Raw genomic sequence first — 19930 nt, forward strand, 5'->3', positions numbered from 1 at the left:
CTCCGTGGAGATAGTTGGGGCAGGTGTAGGAGGAACAAGGATAGTTTGAGGCACAGGAAAATGCAGCTTTGGAAGAAGCCCCTTGGTAGCTGGGCTGCTAGCAGGCTGCTCAGTGGAATTCCTGGGTTCTTTGGTTCCAAAGGTAGCAAGAACAAGGCAGTGAACCAGGTTATTCTGCCCAAATATTAGCCCTCAAGTCCTCTGGCTTCCCAAGTCCTCGTCACCCCGCTAGGACTCTCATACAGGGGTACAACTTCAAGCCCCAGAACCCTGGGCACAAAGGTCACTGGACCTCATCCCTGAAGTGGGCAAGGCTTGGGATAGGGAATTCCACGTTGGTGTGTCTGAGTGTTGTGGCTTCATTTCTTCTCCCCAGAGGCCCCAGCAGCAGGGGACCTGAGAGCCCCACTGCCAAATCTCTGCACCAGTGTTCTGCCCTCGCAGGCATGCACCTCCTTTCCCTGCCTATATCTTCCACAGTTGGCAGCAAGCTTTACCTCCAACATGTGCTGGAGGCCTCCTGGAGAAGTCAGATCCCATGAAGCCCCTCCCCCCACTGGATCATCTAGTCCCTGGAATACTACCCTTCATCTGTGCTCCAGTGGGAACCCCCAACTCTGTTCTCCCCCAAGCTACCACTGTTCAAGAGTAGATAAGGAATGGACACCGGCCAACACTCCTGTTACCACCCCCACCCCACCCCCACCTGGCTCTTTTCAGCTCAGTTCAGGATGGTCTGGGGTCTAATAACCAAGACTGTCCCTCTGCCAAGCTTGTCTTGTGAGAGTCGAACAGAAAAGATGCCAAGTCACGGATCACCCACCCTCCCAAGTCACCCATAGGTCCCCAGCCTCACTACTCACCCCCGCCTGCCCTTGGCCTTTACCTCACATTGTCTCTTAGTCACACTCTGACCCTTCCACATCAAGGGAAAGTGGGGGAAACCGAACAATTGGAACACGTGGAGGAACCAAGGGGCAAGGAAACACTTCTAAATGAGGAGGAAGCCAGGGTTTCATGCAGCCAGTCCTAAGATTCTTCAGTGTCTCTAGAATTTTGGCAATGCCCTCTATCAAAGTGGGCGGTAAGGGATACATGATACTTGAGTGTTGGGACAAGTCAAGAATCTCTGACAATTGTTTCTCTCACCCCATCCCCTCATTTTCTCAGGCAGGAGCAGAGGCCCTTTCAGTAAGACCCACCCAGGTAACTGGCAGAAGTGACTCAGTGAGGAGGGGTGCCCTAAAGCCCAGGGAAACAATGCACCATCCTGCCCCCTCTCCTGTGCCCTCCGCACCCGAGCCTTCGCAATTAAAATATGAATTCACCTTCCCTCCCAGAGCCATTCATCCCAGCAAAGGGAAGCAGCTGCAGCTTAGGAGACCGGATTTGGGGATTAGCTCAGGCAGAGCAGCAGACACACCAGGAGAAAGAATTCAAAAGGAAGGGGATGAACCGGGTTTTCTCCCACCTCCTCCCTCTCCTTTCCCCAGCCCTCTCCGTGCCTCACACCCACCCCTTCCCCCCAAAGCCTGGCCTCCAGGTTTCTGGGAACTGTAGTCTGCAAGGCAGTGTTGATAAACAGGCAGACCTAGGGTAGGTGGTGTCATAAACTACAGATCCCAGGACCTCTTCCCAGGGCTGCCATCCGCCAAGCTGGGCACAGGGCACTGGTCTGGAGAAACCTGTGTTCTCCTTGGAAGTTAACCCCTTCTTGGACTATTAGAGAAGAAGCTCCATGAACCAGGAAACCAAGGCCTCTCTGTATCCCCAGGCCTATAGAGGCCGCAGTCTGCAGGAACAACCCTCCCTCTTCCTTAGTTTCTTGCTTGCCTACCTTTAGAAAAAGAATAAAAGCCCCCTCCTCAAGATTACACAGGATTTAACGGTGGTTCTGAGGGACTTAAAGGGCACAGTCGCTGGGAGTAAAGGCCAGGGTAACAACACTCCTCAGGAATAATGTCTTTACAGCCTGTATAAGGGGCTCAGTAGCTTACCACTGACTCCAGGCGGGGGGGAGGAGCCAGGAACCTGATGCAGACTACTCCCACCAGAAGGTGTCCCCTAGAAAGAGGGAACCAGCGGTCTTCCCAGTCTTCTTTGCATTTAGATGTGAAGCCTGGCAATCAAACTCAGCTTCCACTAGAAACGGACAGATACCACCAGGGAAATGTGCCTGGCTCTCATTGTAGTTAAACACAGACCTGTCTCCCTAGGGACGCCTCATGCTGGGTCGAGCTGATGCCTGTAAGAGACTTAGATTGCTCAGTTATGATATTTTTGGTTTCGGCTGTCTGCAGGCAGGGACAGGACAGACGCAGGGCTGCTCTTGTGAATCCTCGGGGAAAGAGGGCACGAGGCCAGCTCGCCTATTCAGAGGATCTCAACAATTCCGGGAGATGCGCCATTGCGGATCTTCTCCAGACCAGCCCCACCCATAATGGCCGGGCACAAAGGCCGCACGCAAAAGAGGCCCAAGGTTGTAATGCCAGAATAGCACCCGGCCCCCAGGCCCGGGCTACAGAGGGGGTTAACTCTTACCTTCTCCCCTAGCCCACCATTTCTTCTATTAATAGTTACTGTACAGTCCTACTATGTGCCTTGCTAGAGCTTCACAAGGGATACAATCTTTGAAGCCACTCACTTGTCCCCTGGGTGTCTGGGGTCTTCCTGGGTGAACAGTAAGAGGGGATTTATGAGACAGGCCCAGAGGCAGAGGGAGGGAGCTCTTTTGCTCAGACTTTTCAGTCAGGAAACTGGGAACGGAGAGAAGTTACCAAAAAGGTTCCTAGAGTTGAACAAAAACCCAGGCAAACTCAGGAGTCTAGTCAGTGACTCCGAGAGGGGACTGGTTCAGGGGCTAGCCACCCCTGAGTCCTTCCCCTAAGCCTAGCCAAGAGGGGAAGTAACCTGACTCAGCCACAGCCAAACTGCAGCTGGTCAGGGCTTTTGCTTTGCTTCCGTTCTGATTTACCCCTCTGCGCACGCTGAATAAAGAAAATCGGTGATATTGGGTAAAATTTAATATCGTGCATCCCGTTGAGACCTCCAGGGAAGAAGTGCTCGTGTGCTTGATGCCACCCAGACTCGGGGGCTTATTCCCAACACACAAGTTTGATGTCCCCCAAAGCTCCAGTAGCACCCGCCAGTTTGGGTTCAATTCCCATCTCTGTTCCTTACTAGCCATATGCCCTGGGCCAGTTTCTCGGCTCCCTTATGCTTTAGATTTCCCATAAATAAAAGGGGCTAATAATAAATAAGGCTGTCTTGGAAACCAAAGAGGTTAATACAGGTAAATCGGCCAGAACTGTGGTAACTAGGCGCTTGCTGAATGCTGACTGCAAAATGGAAGCGTCTAAATAAGACAAGGTAAGTGACCCGCCTTCTGTGAGCGCACTTCAGCGGTCTGTGTTAGACTGGAATGGGGAACCCAGTGTAGGAGGTGGGGTGATTCCCTTGCCATTCCAGCCAGACTTCCTGCTTCATTTCCATCTGTGCGCTTCCCTGGGATGGCAGGGATGAAGCCAGGCAGTTCTCAGAGTGGGAATAGAACCAGGTTGGTAGAGGAAGCAGGGAAGACGGCATTGCCCTCCAGGAACCCAGCAGAGGGGCACGGCAAAGACCAGAAGTTATGGACTCCGGTTTCCAGCATGGTACCCTGGGGAGCTGTGGCCTTCCTTAGTTGTATTATGGACATGCTACCACCACCACCACCACCAGCAGCAGCAGCAGGCGTGAATGCTCCCTCGTCAGTCTCGGAAGAGTCTCAAGGGTCCGGACAGAGCAGCTGGGGATTTCGAGCTGGGCAGAGGGAGGAGGAATAAAAGACCAAGACTAAGAAGCAGAGTGTGGCTGGACAGAGGAAAAAGCCTAGGTGCTGAGCCTGAAACCAGCCCCACATCTCCATTAACCAAGGCCTAAGTAGCTTGGTAAGAGGGAACGAACAAATTCCTCAGTAAGACCTTAGCGCAAGCTGCCGCCTTCTTCCTGGCAGCCTAACCCTTCAGAAGGAAGGGGCCAGATCCAGAGGGAGGAAGTGACGTGGCCAAGATCACACCGCCTAGCCCCAAATCCAGAGTTACTAGATGTGCCAGCCCCTCCCTCTGGTGCTCCCTGTGGCTAGTCCTTAGTGAGTGTGGTTGTGCAGGAGGAGCTTGCCCCTCACTGTAGCCCATGGCTTTTAGCCCTACATGAGTTCGGAACAGCAATCACATAGGAATGAAAAGCCATAGGCCACAGCAGAGCTGAGGGGTCCAGTGGCAGGAATCTCAAAAAGCAGGAAACTGGGGAATCTCACACCTCCCTCTTCCCCACCTTGCCTCCCAGGGAGCCCAAGCCCCTCCCCCCCATAGCATTCTCTCACCACTCCCCCGCCACCTGGTGGGCCCCAAGAATACTAAAGCTAAGGCAGTAATGAGTTTCCAGTCTAGCCCTTCAAAGGCCCCACACAATGGCCCTCGTGGTGGGTAGGGGAGGTGCGGCTTCCTGGCCATAAAGGACCTCCTCAGATTCCTCTAATTAGCATCCAACCCCCCTCCCAGGTCCCTAACTACCCTCTCCCCTAGCAAACAAGGGCAATCTTTTCAAAACACCCAGGCCCCATAGTGGGCTCTTTGGGGGGGGGGGGTTAGGCTTAATTAACCCTTTCCAGTACAGCAGTGTGCTTTATTTAGAGGAGGAATGAGTGTTGAACTCCCTCCAGTTTTAGGTGGTGTTGCTTCCCAAACTAGTGCAGGGAGCTGCACCCTTCTCTAAGCCAGGGGTTCTCCACTTCCTAATGCTGTGACCCTTTAATACAGTTCCCCATACTGCGGTTGACCCCCAAGCCATAAAATTATTTTGTGTCTACTTTATAACTGTAATTTTGCTACTGTTATGAATCGTAATATAAATATCTGATATGCAGCCCCCAGAGGGGTCGAGACCCACAGGTTGAGAACTGTAGCTCTAGTCTTAGGGGTGAGAAAGGGCCTGGGCTGAAATCCCCACCAGCCAAGGGCCGTCCATCTGGTGAGTTGGAGGGCGGGGCATCATCAAGGTCTCGGAACCCTGGGAAAAGTATGTCCTAACTACAAGTTAATTTCCTTCCTTCTCTCCCACTGTGGGTCAGTTGTAGGCGTCTGCCATGAAAGAGTGGGCCCCCAAAGGCACCTTCTCATCTAAAACCAGGAAAGCCTCAGGGGACACAGACCTCCAGACTGAGTCTGCACCTCTCCCAGGGACCCCCAGTGAGGGGATGTGTGGTCTGGGTCAGAAACTGTCTCTTTCAAGAAGCATCTTGTACCCTACTTTAGCCTACCCCCAACCTGTGCCAGGGGCAGGCTGTGATAGCTCTCTGCAGGAGGCTTGGTGAAGCAATCTTAACGGAGCTCCCAGCGTGCACCACACACACCAATCTCACCCTACCTTAATGAAGCATCACCCAGGTTCACAGTTGAAGTCCCCAGTCCTCAGGTCGGCAGCCTCTGGTCTGTCCTTTTCACTGACCCCCAGAATGCCAGCCCTAAGACACACAGAGAGCTGTGTGCTCTAGGCCAAACATCCACAGTCCCCTCCAAGGAAAGGCGGCCAGGGGCTGGGATGGCAGGTTCACCAGGTGGCCCCCGCAGTTCCCTTTATAATTCCACTTCCTGCCTCCCAGGCAGCCTCGGCTCACTCCTAGCTCCAAGCCTGACCCAGGCCTCCTCCCTCCTCCACCCACTCTTGGCCAGGCCTAGCTATGCCCAACTTGCCTTGACTCTCTGGTGACCTGCCTCTCCCCCTACCAGACTGGTGGGGGCGGGCGGTCAGTGGGCGGGTAGTCAGGTATTCCTTCCATTCTGACTTGGGCCTGGGTTAACAAAGGTCTCATTGAGCCTCTGGCTGTCTGGTCGGTGAAGCACAAACCTCTTGTATCTACTTGCTTTTGATCTCACTCCCTCTGAACCAGCCGGGAGTATTACTCACATCCCCTGCTGGGCTATTGGTGTGGAGGGGCTGTTTGGTCCCCTCCCTCCTCTGCCATCTCCTTTTTCTCCTTCCTTCCCCCGCCACTCCCCTTTTTAAAAATGGTTTAATTTTTGGCAGGAGACCTGAGGCAGCTCCCTGCAGGCCCCCCTCCTCACCATACACTCCATTCCCACTATTCCCCTGCCTCAGAAAACGAAGGTCAGCTCTGGTCAACCCTGTCCCTTCTTCAGACAGCTCAAGTGTGGCCTCCAACAACTCCTGGCCACAGTACTATGTCTTGACTGCCACACTCAGCACACGCAACAAGTCCCAAGAAAGCTCTGGAATGGGGTGTTCCCTGTAGCTATTTCTAGGACCAAAGGCTTGGTGGGGCTGGAGGTAGTGACAGACATTTGGTCTCAGGCTCTGGCCTGGCTGGACCTCACTTAAATGTGGAGGAAGGGGAGGCAGGTCAAGTGGGCCTCACCTCCGTTTGCCAGGAAAACCCTGCCTCCTCAGGTCTGCTTTCTCTGTCCCCAAAACAGTACAAGGACACAGTTCCGTGAGAACCCAAGGACTCAGCCTTTCCACTGTCCCTACCCTCTGAGTCCACCCCCAAGCCTACGCTCTTCTAGTGGTGGGAGCCTGAGCCCAGATAGCCACATGTACCCTCCTTTTGGGGCCTCTGTATGGGGGCCACTGCCGCTTCCCCCAGTCCCTGCCTCTGCCCCATCACATCCTCAGGTCCGTCTCTCCAAAAGTCTATGTACTCCAGGGGAAATGAGTCAAGACCCCAAACCAGGCCTGAGAGAAGGTTCAGTAGTTAAAGCTGTTTGTCACCAAGTCTGATGTACAGAGTTTGGTCTCTAGTTGCTCTCTGACCTCCACATGTACGCTATGGATCACATGACCACACACATACATGCTCACAAAACAAATAAATGTAATTTTTAAAGAGCTCTGCCTGCGGAGAGTACCTTCTCTGAGGAGCCCTCCCTCAGGTGTGCCATTCAGCCAAGCTCAGGATTTGGGAAATTTGTTCCAACAGAGGCCCCATTCTTCCTGCTGCTGGCTCTCATTGTCCCTCATGACTCCACACATTCTTGGGCCTTAATGAGAAGCCAAGACTGCCATGGGCTTTGCCCTGCCCTTGTCAGTGTAACCCAGAGGTCTGTAGCAGGTGTTGGGAGAGGGTAGGCCGGGGCCCAAGGCCAGGGGGCAGGATGGATGGGGAAAGGGTAGAGTCAGAACAGAGACACTGAGAGAAACTGAAGGGGATGGAGGTTCATGGAAATATTAGAACATCTTCCACAAGTAAAAGGAACTTAACTTTTTTGAGTGGAAACTCTAGTGCATGCATCCACAATTAATTATGTCTGAGTTTTTTCTTTTTCTTTCTTTTTTTCTTTCCGTGGCAGGGTTTCTCTGTAGCTTCGGAGCCTGTCTTGGAACTAGCTCTTGTAGACCAGGCTGGCCTCAAACTCACAGAGATCCGCCTGCCTCTGCCTCCCGAGTGCTGGGATTAAAGGTGTGCACCACCACCCGGCTCATGTCTAGTATTGTTAACATTATGGACACAGTTAGGAAGACTGAGGCTTTCTTGGGACTTTTTCTTTTGCTAGAGGGGTGTGTGCTGGGGAATAGGGAAAGGGGTAAAAGGAGAGGGGAAAAGAGGAAAACACATGAAAGTATGGGAAGCGGACAAGCCCAGGGCTGAAGCGGCACTAGGGAGAGCTAGGGAAACAGAGAACGAGAGACCTGTGCAGACTGAGGTGAGGAGGAGGGCCCAGCATACAGGTTAAAGCATCCTGACCTCCAGCCATTCCCTCAGAAGTCCGCTGCCTATTGGGAAAGCAGACACTGAGAGCAGCTGAGATGCCTTTCCTCATGAACTCTGCACAAACTGGAGAAGCCAGGTCAGGCGAGAATGAAGCCTGTTGCACAGGAAGAATGCTAACTTTTTAGGGATTCCCTCACAAAACACTTCCCTTCCAGGGCCTCAGGCTACTTCTGGGTCTTCCAGATTGACAGTGGTTCCAGCTAAAGGTAAGCCAAGGAGAGCAAGCCTCTCAAAGAACAGAGGTGGGGACATGCCAATAAAACATCAGCTCTCCAAAGAGAGAAGGGCCAGCGACAGACTGGGCTTAGCCCAAGGACAGTAGATGCCACCAACATTCCTAGAGAAGACCAAGCACATGTACAGAGAACCGTTCTCCAGATCTACACTGGACACCCAGGAGTCCCATACTAAATGGGATGTTTGTGTGGAAATCTTTAATAAATTCAATTAACCAAACCTATGATCCCATCAAAGATGCATAAGTCCACAATGGAACTGACTGATTCATGAATTCACAATGGGACTAGCTGACTCTCAGAGATTCTTCTCCACCTATGTGTCTTTTGGGGCTACTTTGAGCCCGGGAGACCTGTCTCCGCTCACGGTGGCAGAGCGAGGGGACATTGGGATGACAGATATTAAGGCACTTACTCCCACCAACTGTCTCCTCGTAGGTTCTAGGCTGTGGGATGTGATGATGAGCTGTATAGGACTCCAATTCCACCCATCATGGTGGGAGGCACTGCTGTAGGTTCAAAGGAGCCTCAAGAGATTCAATCTGTTGTCTCTGCTCCAAATAGACCTTCCAATTTGGAAGTGTGTTTGGGATGGATCAGTACTGACCCAGACAGCTAGGTTCTGAAGAACCTGCTGACTCCCATACACTGTCCCCCAGACCAGAACCAGACCAGGAGTGGGCTTGCCGCAGAGAACAGGATGGCCTCCCTCTTTCTAGGCCTAGACTAGGTAGCCTTTCCCATGGTTTGAGTCTGCCCTGCACACCTTTCATTTCTACCCCCAAAGCATGAATAGCTCAGGTTCTCTCTTATTTAGCAGTTTGAGAGCCCCTCTAGAGGAGGTGGATGCTCCTCCATTGAACAGGAAAGCACAGCGAAGTCGGGCAGGAATTTTCTTTTGCCCAGGAGCTTCTCCAGTTGACCTTTTCCGAACATTTCCAGGCAATGAGAAGCAGCTTCTAACCTAGCAAGTCCTTGGGCTCTTGGAGAAGGGCGAAGAGGATGATAAAGAGGAAGAGAAGAGGAGGAGGAGGAAGAGGAGGAGGAGGGAGGCAACAGCAGCCTGGTAACAGCCTCAGGCAAATCATAGTAGAGAAACTAAGGAAACAGCCAAGGTGGAAGGTGAGGGGACAGGTCTCTCCAGTCTTGGTACCACCAGGCCTCCAATCCCTACTAAGCCTGTTGGCCGGACTTTAGAAGGAAGATTTAAGTATGAGCTTATGTCACCAGAGTTCAAGCTCCCAAGTATAGGACCCAGGCTACAGATTTGGTTCACAGTCAATCACGCTGTTAAAGAAAAATATGACAATGGGCCATTGGCAAATTTGCATGCAGTTTGCCTGAGAATATCATGAATAATATCAAACGGTTCTCACATCTGCCCAGGCCTTGTCCTCCCCTTTCGGTCACGTCCCCTCATCTGCAAAAGATGATGAGGTGTATGGGGACAGCTACTCCTTCAATGAATGTGCATCAAAGATATACAATAGGTCAAACACTGTGTACACCCTTGGATAGGATTCATGCTGGTACCGGTGAGGGACAAGCCACCGTGCGTGACTTTAAGTCAGAGCTGCCCTAGGTCTTCATCATCAGTTTTATGACATGACTCCAAGCTTGGGACAGGCTAGACTTGACCACGCCTACTCTCAATTCTCTGTGTCCTCATCCTTCCTGCTCTGAGGAACATGAACCCACTTCTGAAGCCTGCCTGCCAGATAGTCATATCTTTGAATGCATTGCAAGAGTGTAGAGGCAAGAGGAAGCACCCAGTAACCCCCCTTGGAGGAAACCTGAGGTGGGTGAATATAAGAGCCTGCATCTGTGAGAGCCTTGATAAAACTGGACAATTTGAAAAGTAAAAGCTATTTCCAGCCTTGTACCTCAGCCGGGGCACCCTTGAAGGTCTAAGTCCCCAAACTAGCACCATGGGTACCTCCTGGAGGACAATCCCTTTCTCTCAATGCAGAACCCAGTCACCAAGGAGCTGACTTCCGCTGCTAAGTTAGCCCTGAACTAAGTTGTTCACCGGCAGAGGAAAGTACCTTGGAAAATTCATCAGGGAAAATTAAATCAGACTGGGATAGAAGAATCTGCTAATGAAGACTGGGCCCCGAACACCGGTGCTCCCAGAGGAAGGCTGTGGAATGTTGCTTAGAAAGAAGGGCTCTCCCTCTGGCCCCTAGGCGCCCTCTCCTGACCGGCTCTGGAGAGGCAGGGGCCTTCCTTTAGGGGCACTATCCGTGGTCAGGGACCCTTTTACATGAAGGGGAGTATCTGATCATCTCAAGGCTGCTTTGCCGGGCCTCTACCAGGGTTCCTCCTTCTAGGTGGCTTCTCTCCGGCCCTTGTTAGGTCAAGGGCCCCTAAGGGGTACTAGGGGTGGGCAGAAGCTCAGGGCTCAGAGGTCCCAGTTCTACCACAATGACTGGAAAGGGTTGGAGGGAGAATGAAGTAGCTAGTGTCCCCTCCTCCCGGGTACATGATGGCCTCACATTTGCTGGAGTTGGTGGTTTTGCACTGGTCATGGCTCCTCCCGGCCTCCTTCACAAGGGCTTCCAGGACCTCTCTCTGCTCCTGGGGTACCATGCACCGCTGCTTCTCCGTTCTATGTGCCAAACAAATGCACAGGTGCTACAACGTCCCGGTCCCTGCCTCAGTTTCAGCCCCTTCTTCGTCGCATTCCACTACGCAGCGAAGGAGAAGAGGGAAGCACTCAAGAGTGGCTTTCACTCAGCCACGGGAGGTAGACTCAGCTTTAGCGGGCGAGCTCCCTCACCTTCCCTCCTGAAGCCCCACTAACTGTGAAATCCTTCAGGAGGAACAAAGGCAATGGAACCTGGGTGGGGGGCTTCCTTTTTGCCTAGCTAGGGCAGTGGTTGGCACAGGCGGCAGCGGGTCAGATCTGGCTTTCAGGTGAGCCTGCCGGAGGTGGAGGGGCCCGCCCAACCCAAAGCAGAGACGCTAGTCCTCAGCGGTTCCCAGCCCCCAACCCGGCCCGCAGAGGGGTCGCCGACTCCCAGCACTTTCTGCCTGTTTTCCGCTCAGTACTCACAGTTCGGATGCTGAGCCGGCTCCTCTCTTGTACTCACTTCCTTTGTCTCCCGTCTCCCTCTTTCCCTCTCCCTCTCCAACCTCTCTCTTCCCTCCTCGTCTGATTCTCGGCTGTAGCTTCCAGCGTAGAAAAATAATTATTCTTCTCAATGGGTTCGCACGGGGCGCACGCGTACACACACACACACACACACACACACACACACACACACACACCACCGGGTACCCAATCAATGCATAAATCTTCGGGGTCCCTTTAACCTCTGCGGATGACTCCAGTAGTTAATTATGAAGCCTATTTCGGCATGGCATAAATATGCATTAAGGGATGAAATGACAACCGACGCGCTGAACTTCAGGGAACTGGCATTTAGACAGACTTCGTCTAGCCCCCGCCCCCTCCCGCTCGCTCCTTGGCCCCAAAAACCACCTCCCCAGCCTCGCGCCCTCCGGGGCTCGCGGGGACCGTCGCCGGCTCCTCTCGGCATTAGCCGCACCTCCGGCGCCCCCTGCGGCGGGGCAAACCCACACGGGCCGCTCCTTCCAGTCCTCGCCCCGCAGATCGCGGGGTCCCGGCCGGGGTGGGGTTTCCATCTGAGAGCAGCCGCGAGCTGAGTCCCGGGAAGAGCCGGAGCGAGCCAGCTACCTGCCCGCACGCCCGAGTTCTGCGCGAGCGAGAAAGACCGCGAAGCCGGTCCTCTCTCGGCCCGCGCTGCCGCCTCGCGCCTTTGGGTCCCGACCCGCACACACACGCACACACACAAGCGCACCCTTGCACACGCACTCGCACACACGCACTCACACGCACCTCCTGGCGCGCAACGACACTACCGCGCGCGCTCACGCCCGCTCACACTCAGGCTGTAACAAAGGAAGGGGCCAGCGCTGCCTTACTTTTCTTCCGCCTCTCTTTTGCGGCCCCTTAGCCCCGGGCCGGCGGCCGGCCCACCCGCCCTCCACGCCCCCCGACGGCGGCTGGCAGCCGGAGCTGCGCGGCGCAGCGGCAACTTTGCGCCCGGCCGGCGGGAGACAAAAGCTGCGGCGCAGCCGGAGGCCGCGCGGCCAAGGTGTGCTCGCTAATTGTCAGGAAATGTGTGTGTGCGCGGCCCGAGCCCGCGGGCGGGGGAGGGGTGGCCGCGGGAGCGGGAGAGAGGACGAGGGGACCACCCCACCCCCAGCCCACGCCACTCGCCCGCGCCCGGCACCCGAACCGGGATTAGAGAATAAATTATCTGCTGTCTTCTCATTGGGCCGTGGTTGAGGACGCCGTCGGCGGCGCCCGGCTGGGAGCTCGCCCAGCTCTTTGCATTCACTGCACAGCTCCGGCTCGTCGCCCTTCGCGGGGATTGAGAGCCCAGGGCTGGGCTCCAGACACCAGAGGACACTAGCCGTCTGGCCGCGCCACCCCTCCTCCGAACTAGCCTGAGCCCTACTCCCTTCCCAATCTGTCTGGTGTCTTGGGGGGGACAGGATACTGGGGGAAAAGATGCCTCGGTATCTCTCCTCTGCTTTCACACCCACTCCGAAGGAGAAAGTGCTGGGTGGCTGGATACCAACACGTGGGACTCACTCATCACAACCACAGAGGGTTTACAGCGTTTCCGTGACCTGGGCCCTGACCTCCGTTCCCACAGGCAACAATGAGGAGAGGGAGAGAGAGAGAGAGAGAGAGAGAGAGAAAGAGAGAGAGAGAGAGAGAGAGAGAGATTGCTGTGCTACCCAGTCTAAGTGCACACTTCCTGGGCCTGCCTCTGATCCTCCAGGGAAGAGAATTTAAAACTGCCTGCTTAAGAAATGTCTCTAAGAGCTCCTTGCAAAGAATCCATTCATTTATTTAGCAAACCACATCCAGGGCCATCCTGTGTGGTGACATCCACTAGGGAGGAGTGCCAAGCCAAGAAGCAAGATTGAGCGGAGGCAAAGTCTAGCAGAGGAGTTGGTGCCCCTCTTGTGTTCCAGCAAGGTATGAGCCCCCCCCCAAAAAAACAGGAATGATTCGCTTCAGTCATCCATGCAACAAATGATTTAGCATGTTATACATGCCAAGTTCATAGCACTGAGGATATACTGGTGTCCAGTTCTATGGAACACATAGTCTAGCGGCAACATGGCCATTGGTGTGACAGAGCTAATTAGGGTGTGTGTGTGTGTGTGTGTGTGTGTGAAATGAGCCCAGAAAGGTTTCTCTGAGAAAGGAGAGCTAAAAAGGATGAAAGATGGGATGAGGCGGGAAAAGAGAGCGCTCTAAGCAGGGGGATTTGTAGGTTCGCGAGCTGCTGGTAACTGCTCATTCAAAGACAACCAGATGCCCATCATATAGACTGGACGTGCAGAGGGAGTGGTCCTTAGAGTTAATCTCCAGGATCTGCAAACTGACTCTCAGAGGCTCACTCTGGTGCTGCCAGCTTTCAACACGGACCATACCCAACTGTTGTCTGCTGCAACTGAGCCAACCGGATGCTTGCTAATCCAGGAGTCCCAGATGCTCACACCACCTCATCTGGTAACATCGGGTCATCACACAGCAAAGCTACTACGCACTGGACCCCTTTCCAGGAGCTGGGACTGTTTGCTCAGTTTCCACCTTTATCAAGTCTGGGATTTTAACAACAGTCCTGTGACTCCATTGCTGTCCTGCAGATAGATGAGAAACTGAGTCAACAAGAGAGAATGGCCCGTCTGGTACCGCACACAGATTCAGTGCCCTACAGAGTTTGCGGCTCTCCGCTATCGTTCTAGTAGCGCGCTCAGCATCCAGCCCTGCTGCGGTCAGTGAGCCTGAGGAAGGAGCACTGGGAAGAAGGGGTCCTCTGCCTCTTCCAGAGCCTTCAGCACCTGGGACAGGGCTCCGAACATCTAGTCTGCCCTTCATTCAGGAATAAATTTAGGAGCAAGGTTTTGTGGTCACTGGATGAACTTTGAACTTTGGATTTGCCGCTGGGCCTACATGCTCTTCACTTAGCCTTTCTGAACCGTAGTTCATTCCTTCATTGACCCAGCGGTACTCACAGTATGTGGGAGGTTCTCATGAAGAATGAGGTTGTAACATGTGTGGAGTATCTATGGAAAAACACACAAACTATCGATTGGGAACAGCACAAACTATCGATTGGGAACAGCAGTTACTTCTGGGAAGAACTGGGTGTGGGTGGCGCCTATATTTTATGGCTTATTATTTAGTAGTGGTAAGGCTATGCCTGTGTTACCTGTGCAAAATAAACAATGCAGCATTTTGGTGAGACAGTAAAACAACGTGACGGCAGCACTAGCGTGAGTATTCCATGCCCCTTTGCTGAACCAGGTGGGGTTTTGTCTTTTGAAATGCCAAGGTGAGCCATTGAGGAAAATCGGTGTCTCTCAGAAAGTGGATGCTACCAAGGAGTTTGCACACAACCCAAGCACAGGTCTAGATGGGGAGCCAGTTCAGATATTTTCAAACCTAGAACCTCTGTAGTGCAGCCCTGGGCCGCAGAGGGAAACAGTACTACATAGATGCTGCTCTATGGAGAGACCCAAATCCCTCCAGGGAACAGGTGAGTCAGGGTACAACAGAGTGATGAGGTCTGGGCCACCCCGCCCCGCACGGGTCCTTGTGTCCAGAGAGGCTGGACAGGAGCATTTGGGTCTGGAAACTTTGCTGTGCTTCTCAAGCTTGTGAGCCAGTTTCTTGCCTGGCAGCCTCTGGTCCCCAAGAAAAGCCGAGAGCGGCAGGTGCGAACCTAAGGAGGGAGGGCACCTTCTCCTGTTACCCTGCAGGTATTGAATCCCGGGCCAGGACAGGGCAGCCATTCATCAGCCAGCACAAAGAGACACTCACTCAGCTACACGAAGACCAGGCCAGGTCACCTCAGACACTGGGGCATAACATCAGTGGGAACACCAGAGGCCTCTCAGAGGAACGCTTTGGACTGGGGGCTAATGGTGTGGGGGAGGGGTTGTGATAAAAAAAAAACACATCTTAGAGAAGGGAAAGTCCATCATGATCTGAAGGAGGGAGGCAGATATGATGGAAGAGACTAGAAAAGTAGAAATTAAACTGAGTAGAGGGGAGCTGGGAAGATGGCCCAGAGGGTGAGAGTACTTGCGAGAGAATCTCAAGGACCCGAGTTTATAAGTCCTAGAACCTGTGTTAAAAGCGAGACATGACGAGAGCCACCTACAGCCCCGGCACTGTGGGGAGGAGGGAATCCTCAGCACCCACATCGTAGGTAGGCAGGGGAAGGATTGCCGCACCCAGTTCTGGGAGGGAGAGACAGGATGGCCCTGGGACTTGCTGGGCAGCCATGCAGTCTAGGCCGTCAGTGAGTTCAGTGAGAGACCCTTTTTCCAGAAACTAAGGGGAAGGGTCGTAGAGGGAGATGCCTACATTGACCTCTGGCCTCCGTATGTGTGTACAAGGAACATGCGTGATCTCTCTCTCACATACACACACACACACACACACACCACACACACCACACCAAATAGAATATTCCTTCTGGAGAGCTGACAGGGACAGCAACGTAACTGTAGCATTTGAGAGGTGAAAGCGGGAAGATCACGAAATCTAGGCCCGGGCTATAGAATGAGACTATCTTTTTTTGTTTGTTGGTTGGTTTGTTTTTCAAGGTTTTTCTCTGTAGTCCTGGCTGTCCTGGAACTTGCTCTGTAGACCAAGCTGGCCTCAAACCTCAAACTCACAGAGATCCATCTGCCTCTGCCTCCAGAGAGAGAGAGAGAGAGAGAGAGAGAGAGAGAGAGAGAGAGAGAGAGAGAGAGAGAGAGAGAGAGGAACATGTCAGTGACCCAGGGCTGGATAGCTATCATCCAGAATAAAGAAAACGTCTTCTTTCTCAGCAAGTTTCCAGGAGAAGGTCTGTGTTGAGGCTGCATTGTTTTACCGTGGGCGAAGTCTGGTCAGCAGACAGGGAGGGTCTTCAGTCTCGTGCCGAGAAGGTCACGTCTTCACCTATTTTGCTGTTTTGTTTGTTTGTTGTTTTTTGCCTCCTGTTGTTCCAGTTAAGGCAAAACCCAACCAGACCCCAGCCTCCAATCAGTCTTGAAAGCATTTGAGACTTTTATGAAAGAGACAAGGTACAGATTTTTTACCATGTTAGGCAGACAGAGGTATTTTGGGATTATCATCACCCACAGGATTCTGGGAAATCACTGTGTGCTCTTCCTGGGGCTGGGGCTTGTTCCAACAGTGCCAAGGCCTTGCCTATAAGACATCAGTATCTATACACAGGCACACTTAGTCAGTGCATGCACCACGTACCTGGCACAGCTCTTACACAAAGTACACAGATAAGTTTTATTCAGCTCTTCGATGTCTTCACACCTGCCAGCTAGCTTTGGACTGTATTTTAGTTTTATTTCTTCCCAATGCTGAGGTCTAAACCCAGGCTGAGCCGCTGTCATAGCCACCTCTCTCAACAACAGTGTCAGGACAAGACACGCCACGTCTCTTGTCACAACCCTATCTGCTCCCATGTCCTCCACAATCATCCTCCAGAAGCTGCACACCTCTTTAACAGCTGCCCATCAAACCCTACCCTCCACTGCCTACCCCTTCCTAAAGTGCCCTCCAGTACTGGCCTTAAACTCTGGCCTTAGCATTCCCCTTTCTCTCCCCCAAGCTGGTCCCTGCCTGACCACTGAAGATATTCCTCCCATAGAGGCCGAAGTGTGGAGGACAGTGACATAGGTCTGAGCCATTTGTGGACTTCCTCCAGCATCGGACTTAGGCGAACGTTAGACACCTGCTTCGCTGCCATCTTGGCCATTCATCACGGACCAGCAGCAGCTGATGCTCCTACCGTCCTCTGCATTCTCAACACTGCCCTTCCCCAATCCCACCTTCTGCCTACTGCATTCCTTGGGTGTGTTCCTTCTAACTTCCCTTCCATCTCACAGCATTTATTTCAGGCGTCTTTTCATCCATTGACTTGTTGAACAAACTCCACTTTTGATTAAAACCAGGCAACTTCTCACCCTTCATCTCTGTACTAAAGGAAGTCTCACCATCACGCTGATTGACTGACTGATGGACCAGCCTGACTCCATTTTGAGATTGAAAACCATTTTGTGAGCCGGGCGGTGGTGGCGCCTTTAATCCCAGCACTAGGGAGGCAGAGGCAGGCAGGCAGATCTCTGTGAGTTCAAGGCCAGCCTGGTCTAGAAGAGCTAGTTCCAGGACAGGAACCAAAAGCTACAGAGAAACCCTGTCTCGAAAATTAAAAAAAAAAAAAAAAAAAAAAAAAAGAAAGCTAAAAACCATCTTGTTAGCAAGGTCAAAAATTAAGTTCATTTCTGTTTTCTGTCAAACTTGGATTTGACCCATTTTCTAGAATTTGCCACTCTATACCCTGACCTTCACCCTGATAAGATGTTCTGCTAAATAATTTTTAGATGTTCAGCCAAGCTTCTATATAACCAAAATCTCTCTGGAAATAGCCCAACCCTTGAACACCCCCAGTCTTGCAATTTTGCTGGGGGGAGGGGAGCAACTATATAAATCCTACCTTTTCCTGTGTTTGATGCAATTTTCTCAAAACTCTGTTTTAAGGAGATAGCCCTGTGTACTGGCTGGTTTTGTGTGTCAGCTTGACACAAGCTAGAATCATCAGGTGAAGGAGCCTCAGTTGAGGAAATACCTCAATGAGATCGAGCTGTAAGGTGATTATTGGGGAAAGGCCCAGTCCATGGTGGGTGCTGCCATCATCCCTGGGTTGGTGGTCCTGGGTTCTATAAGAAGGTGGACTGAGCAAGCCCGGGGAAGCAAGCCAGCAATCCCCTTCCTCTGCCTCTGCATCATTTCTTGCCTCCAGGACCCTGTCCTGACTTCCTTCAGCATCACTGAAGGAAATATAAGCCAAATAAACCCTTTCTAACTCAACTTGCTTTTTGGTCATGGTGTTTCATCGCAGCATAGAAACCCTAAATAAGACACCCTGTCTGACAGAAAATAAAGCTTGCCTAATTAGACCAAAGAATTTGGGTAAAGATCTTTACTCTTGTTCAGTGGGATAACAACTGGAAGCCCCAGCAAGAGCAAGACCCCAACCCAGATTCTGAAGCCAGACCTTCACTGCAGGAATCCAGGACCAGAATGCTGCCTCAGGAAGTTCAGTGCACACTGCAGATGTTCTAAGGCGTGCTTTTGGTTTGGTGGATAGTTGTGGTGCAAACTGCCCCAACAGAAGGAGGCCAGCAGCAGCTGTCTGAGGAGGCCTCCGTTGGCAGTCATGGGAGGTGTCTCCTTGTATAATGTATGCTATTATTTCTGGTGGGATCCATCTTAAGGGCAGAGAGGTACCTGATGAGATACATAAACCCCTGTCCAGGGCACCAGCAAGACATTGTACCGCCCATCAGGTTTTGGTTTTGTTTTATACAATCATTTGGGTTTTTTTTTTTTTTTTTTTTTGGTGCCTGTTTCTGGTGCCCTGTGTTTTGTTCTGTGCTTTGTTTGTCCCCTGCCTAGGACACCAGTGAAAAGTCACTCTGCCTGCCTGGCTCTTGAATACTGAGACGTGAGATGGAAACCAGTCGGGTCTGTTTAAACAGTCAAGGTGGCCACTGCGACTTTGTTTCCGACCTGTCTCCTTTGACTATTTGAATGTTCTCTATTCTATGTTTATTGGTTTCTTTTCCTTTTTTTTCTGTGTCTGTTTCTTTAAATCTGCTACAGCCACAGCTGCAGGAGCCCAAAACCTTTGTGCTGTTCTGGCTTCCCTTCCTGAACATGCTGCTGCTAGGTGCTGGCTGGGATAAAATGCCACACCGTGGAAGGCAGGAAGGTGGGCAGCAGAAAGCATCCAAGGGCTGCAACAAAGCAGAGAAAAGAAACCATTGCAGCCCAAAAGTGTGGTAGGGAGAGAGGACCCCACCGGAGAAGACTAGCAACTGTCGAGGGTGGTGCGGGTTTGGCTGCTCGCCATGACTGCTTCAACAACCAGGGCCTGGAACTTCTATCCCTGAGCCTCCTTCTCTGTTCTCAGGCTGCTCCCCCAGGTCACTGAATTCAATTTTTAGATATGGATAATATTATAATATTGTCTTATGCTGTTCTGTTTTATTAAAATACTGACTCTGGAGTTGGCTCCGCCTTCTCTAGACCCAAACATGCTTTTAAAATTTTTCTGTCTGTCTGACAGGTGAGCTACCTGATTTTGTGACAAAAAGATAGCAAAACAAAACAAAACAAAAAACAGACTGTTGGGGACTGGAGAGATGGTTCAGAGGTTAAGAGCATTGGCGGTTCTTCCAGAGGTCCTGAGTTCAATTCCCAGAAACCGCGTGGAGGCTCACAGCCATCTATGAATTCTGCTGCCCTCTTCTGGCGAGCAGAAACATGCAGACAGAACACAGTACACAGAATAAATAAATCTTTTTAAAAATAGACTTGATTTCACTCGACTTTTGTTAAAATATAAACTTATCTCAAGATTTATAAAACCATTATATGAACTTCTGTACCCCAATATTTATAGATTGGGTATGGCTAAAGATTTATAAAGCCTATACAAAAGGTTAGCTTAAAACTTATAACAAAAAAGTGTTGATAATTAAAAATCTATACATGGGTAATTTCAATTTACTACAACACACTGTATACATGACTTGGATTCAACTCTTGTTTGAAAATTGGGAAACAACACTAGAAGACTATAATGATTAAAGACATAAAATGAAGTTTTATTTACTATGGTCAGTAACTATTTGCTCTCAAAAAGAAACTAAATGACAGGTCTTCTGGATGTCAACTTTATTGCAAATGTCATGGATTAAATGTCCTCAAATTCATTGAGTCTGCCTTTATCAAAGCGGAGACACTGTCGTCTGACATGTGCACAACTTCCACTAATAATTCTGCCAGTTCTAGTTTACA

General features: G+C 51.7%; 1 protein-coding gene across 4 annotated transcripts in view; it reads right to left on the bottom strand.

Annotated features, from left to right (window-relative positions):
* The window catches only part of Lemd1 (LEM domain containing 1), a 59289-nt gene extending 53626 nt beyond the window's left edge, over positions 1 to 5663 (bottom strand). For 3 of the 4 annotated variants that reach the window (XR_007592810.1, XR_007592807.1, XM_050147835.1), the window contains exon 1: positions 5407 to 5663. The gene's annotated coding sequence lies outside the window, so the exon portion shown is untranslated. Of the gene's footprint in view, positions 1 to 1997; positions 3802 to 5406 lie in introns of all 4 variants that reach the window. The other variant, XR_007592808.1, reaches the window with a different exon arrangement.
* Between the last annotated feature and the right edge of the window lie 14267 nt (positions 5664 to 19930).

This window comes from Alexandromys fortis, unplaced genomic scaffold (assembly GCF_014885135.2).
Source record: "Alexandromys fortis isolate MF-2015 unplaced genomic scaffold, M_Fortis_MF-2015_v1.1 scaffold_58, whole genome shotgun sequence".
NCBI classification, from domain to species: Eukaryota; Metazoa; Chordata; class Mammalia; order Rodentia; family Cricetidae; genus Alexandromys; species Alexandromys fortis.